We start from the raw sequence: 4,954 nt of genomic DNA, 5'->3' as shown, positions 1-4,954 counted from the left end.
GGGTGATGAGACGCAGGTGATGACTTATAACACCACCTATTATTCACGGTCAGTGCAGTTTTGAGATCCCTACTTGGGTGTTTCAACCTCCACTCACCCCTTGCCTCATGTGACTTCAACAACTCATGTAGGGGGGGGTAATGTTTTACTAAGGTTTTACATCTTGTTCTCAGTGACGTTTTCCATACCTTGGTTCATGTGATGACTCACATAATCAAAAGTGGGCCAGCGACTCTCATGACCACCTCCAAGAGGAAAGCCTCCAATAGCTTTTTTTTTTTTTTTTTTAAATCATCTGGAATTCTCTAGCAATTACTGTAAAACTGAAGAAGCCTCTTGGATAAGGGTCTATGTTGTCAATAAAAACACAAAACTAGTGCAGTTTTCTTCTTTTCGATCTCTCATGGATATATTAAAAAGAAATAACTAATTTTATTTCACAAGCTACGTTGGAGTTCTCTTACTTCTACATTGTTCTGCTGCATTGTTCCAGAGGTCTCCACTCTCGTTCATGCCCTGTGATGGGCAAAGACATTTAAAGACCTTTGCAGAGTGGCCCTGGCAGAGTGACATGGCAGAATCAGTTGTGATCTCTTGTGGGAAAATGTTCCAAGCATCTTGCCCGGGATGATGATTTATCCAGTCAGGCAGAAGAGGGGGGTTGTTCAAAGCAAATAAACCGCTCTTAGGTTTTCCAGAGTCGTTTGTCACTCTTCAGATATAGACTCTCGAGTAGGTACAAGGATATTATTCAAGCTAGCATCACAAATTTCACCTTCCTGTCCATGGAACCCCTGCCATTGAGAAATTATTCAAGTTTAAATGACAAACATTTAATTCAAAAAAGAGCTGTTGTGTTTAAGTTACAGTTTCTTATTGAACAAACAATTTAATAACCTGGGTTTGGTTTCATGTCCCACAAATGCACAGTGTAGTGTATTTACAATGTGTGCAATGTCCAACAAACCTGAGCAGCAGTGTCTATGAAACTGTAGTAAAAAGCAAGCTGAAGGTTGTGAAGGGTTAGGTTTGTGTATTCATGAACCTGAAACAAATAATGAAACCTGTCATTGATCTTTATCACAAAAGCTTCAGTGATCATGTTTAACACATCCCAAACACATCAGTACCTTCTCAGATGCTTGAGCGTGGTCTGCATTTAGGTTAAATGCTAACTCTATCAGTTTCTTCTTCTGTTCCATATCGTTTACTATTATATTTTTTTATATTAATTTTTTTATATTTTCTTTATTTTTCTTTCTATTTTTTTTTTTTTTTTTTTAATTTTTATTTTAAATTTTTAATTTTTAAAAAATACACTCTTCTATATTTAATTTTTTTTTTTTCTATTTTTTTTTTTAATATTCTATTTTTCTAATCTATTTTTTTTTTTTTTTCGGTCTTATTTTTTTATCTCTTTATTATTTTTTTTTTTTTAATTTTTTTTTTTTTTTATATTTTTTTGTTTTTGTGTTTTTTTATTGTGTGTTTAGGTTAAATGCTAACTCTATCAGTTTCTTCTTCTGTTCCATATCCCCTGTCCCACACAGAAAGCTGCGCTATAATTCGCAGAGCAGAGGGAATAAAAATATTTTTTATAAGAATAAAGTTCATACTACACTATAATCTCACTCTAATGCCCCACCTGAATCCAGGCTTTGATTCTCTCTGGGGTGCTGTGAACTTTCTGCAGATAAGGCTTGATTCTAGCCCAGTCCTTCCTCAGCTCTTTATACATCTCTTTCAGTCTGGTTTCATTCACTGGGTTGTTCATGTTTTCAGAGTTCCCGGCCTGTAGTGCAATGTCAACCTCTCCTGCCACTCTGGTAATAGTAATAGATAATGTTGAAATTGTAAAATAAACAGATGGTGTTAAATCCACGTTTCAGTACAGTACCTGTCTTTGAATGATTTCAATTCTTCTTCAGTTTCTTTATGTGCAGATCTGTGGAATAGTGTTTGGTACAAATAGTATTAATATGTACCTCTGTCATTTACATAAATGAATAATAATAATGGATTGCATTTATATAGCGCTTTTCGGGACCCTCAAAGCACTTTACAATGCCACTATTCATTCACTCTCACATTCACACACTGGTGGAGGCAGCTACAGGTGTAGCCACAGCTGCCCTGGGGCAGACTGACAGAAGCGAGGCTGCCATATCATGTCATCGGCCCCTTTGGCCATCACCAGTAGGTGAAGTGTCTTGCCCAAGGACACAACGACCGAGACTGTCCGAGCCGGAACTCGAACCGGCAATCTTCCGATTACAAGACGAACACCCAACTCTTGAGCCACAATTGCCGTATTGGGTATTTTCGGTTCCCCAGGTGGTTCAAATTTGCTGTATCATCTGAAAACTATGAATTAATAATTTGTCATGACTTTTGAATTCCTTAGTTGCCAAAGAAGCTATTTTGAATCTAAAAATAAGAATACATCCACCAAACTAATTCTTTGTTCACAAGCATACAGCCACACCAACAGAGGAGTTCCTTAAAGATGAAAACTGGGGAAAATCAAATTTAAAGGCAGCAAGTAGTCATAGAGGTAACACATTTGGAGAAGACGAAGGAGATTGTTGTGGACTTCAGGAGAATGCACACCCAACATGCTCCTCTGACCATTGACGGAGCGTCTGTGGAGAGAGTGAGCAGCACCAAGTTCTTGGGTGTGCACATCACAGAGGATCTCTCCTGGACGTACAACACCACAGCACTGGCCAAGAAATCACAGCAGCGTCTCTTCTTTCTCCGCAAACTAAGAAGAGCAGGAGCACCAGCCCCCATCATGTACACTTTCTACAGAGGCACCATCGAGAGCATCCTGTCGAGCTGCATCACTGTGTGGTTTGGAGCCTGCAATGCGTCCTGTCATAGAACCCTCCAACGCATAGTGAGAGCTGCAGAGAGGATCATTGGTGTCTCTCTCCCCTCCCTCCAGGACATTTACAGCACCCGTCTCACTAAAAAAGCCCTTTGCATAGCGGCTGATCCCACGCACCCAATGCAAAGCTTCTTCAAGCTGCTGCCGTCAGGGAGGAGACTGCGGAGTCTCCAGGCCAGGACCAGCAGACTGAAGGACAGCTTCATCCATCAGGCTGTCAGGAAGCTTAACTCCCTCCCGATTCTGCCCCCTCTCCCCTCTTCTCCTCCATGGTCTCACTGAACTCTGTCACATACACACACACACACACACACACACACACACACACACACACACACACACACACACACACACTCTCTGACTCACTCACTGGCCTGCACCAGTTACCAGTCACTTTGTGGAGCATTGGACTGCCATTACCTCATAAGACTTTGTTGTTATACTATCTCTTACCGTACATTACTAAATCTCCATTTGCACTATTTGCCTATTTGCACTACTCTGCCTGGTTTACACTCAATGTCATTTACCCTTACCTGAATATTGTATATTGTATATTGCATAGCTTTCTTGTTAATTTGTATTGTATTTATTTAAATTTTTACTTTTTAATTATTTTATTTGCATTTTTTAATCACTCTCTTATATTTAAATGTTCATTTGCTATTTCATCTAGGGTTTGAGAGTAACGAAATTTCTATTCTCTGTATGTCCTGTACATGTGGCAGAATTGACAAATAAAGTTGACTTTGACTTTGACTTTGACTTTGACATTTAATAATAAGTTATGAACATGAATACCTAGATACGACACATTGTCGTGCTCTAACATTAAGGTATTACGTTAATGTATCTCTGTGCCAAGATTGTTGTCTGTTAATAAAATCATAAATAAAATAATAAAAGTTGACTGTCACCACAGCCTGGATGTGGATTTGAAACATTTTTAAGTCTTTTATGCATTGAAATGTGTTTACCTTTCTTCTTGGAGTTTCTCTTTATAAAAATATATATATATATATATATATATATATATATATATATATATATATATATATATATATATATACATATATATATATATATATATATATATATATATATATATATATATATATATATATATATATATATATATATATATATATATATGTGTGTGTGTGTGTATGTTGATTGACAGCGGATACAAATACTGTTTCATGGGTGTCTATAAATATTGCAGAGATATAATTACCCTGCTTTTCTGAGGCTCAATTGGTAAAATGTGTTCACCTCCGTCAAACTATTTAAAAAAGTAAACAGATTAATCTGTTAAAACACATCAGATCACAAATTCATCATTAAACAATAACACATCAACACTTTTAAACATAATGCCAAACATATAGAAACCAACACTAACTGTTTAAATTCTACATTTGTCTTTCAAATCAATTTTTTTTTTGTAGGCCACTGTTAATAAGCAATATTGCAAAGTTATTGATCAGTCACACCACTCTGCAAAAGACTGCAAAATTTCACAGTTTAATACTTTAACAATGTAAGTGCAAATATGTTATGTGATATTTCACCAGATTATACCAACAGTACCTCTCTTTGACTGAATTCAGTTCCTCCTCATGACGTTTCACCACCATACTGTGAAACAAATATACAGCATGAACAGATAAAACAGGATGAAATAAAAAGAGGAAATGAGAAACTTGAGGCACTTGTGAAATATGAGAAAAAAAAGAATGTTTACTTTGCCTCACAAAGTTTTTTTCCCATCTCAGCCAAACTGTTTAAAAACATCATAGAGAAGTTATTCACAATATACAATATATTCACTCAGCCCCTTGGTTAGAAATACATCTGTATCTACAGTTTTGTGTACAAGTCCACCACCGGATTCAGCAGCTTGTAGAACATGCTTTAGCAGCAGTAACCTGCAGTGATGTAAGATAAGATAAAAAAAACTTTATTAATCCCTCGGGTGGGTTCCTCTGGGAAATTCGGTTCCAAAAAAGCACAGCACCGACAGAAGTTACAGAGTTACAGAATATTATATATAAATATAAATAT

At 36.7% G+C, this 4,954-nt stretch overlaps 1 long non-coding RNA gene across 1 annotated transcript; it reads right to left on the bottom strand.

Annotated features, from left to right (window-relative positions):
• Positions 1-767: 767 nt before the first annotated feature.
• LOC121811862 lies at positions 768-1,205 on the bottom strand. The gene is made up of 3 exons (XR_006053762.1): positions 1,131-1,205; positions 968-1,045; positions 768-794 (listed from the first exon to the last, which is right to left on the bottom strand). It is a non-coding gene; the product is annotated as an uncharacterized LOC121811862 (long non-coding RNA).
• Between the last annotated feature and the right edge of the window lie 3,749 nt (positions 1,206-4,954).

This window comes from Haplochromis burtoni, unplaced genomic scaffold (genome assembly GCF_018398535.1).
Source record: "Haplochromis burtoni strain Fernald_Lab_line unplaced genomic scaffold, NCSU_Asbu1 Contig_1895, whole genome shotgun sequence".
Classification (NCBI taxonomy): domain Eukaryota; kingdom Metazoa; phylum Chordata; class Actinopteri; order Cichliformes; family Cichlidae; genus Haplochromis; species Haplochromis burtoni.
Note: the sequence above shows the minus strand (reverse complement) of the source record. Positions and strands in the feature narration are given on the sequence as shown.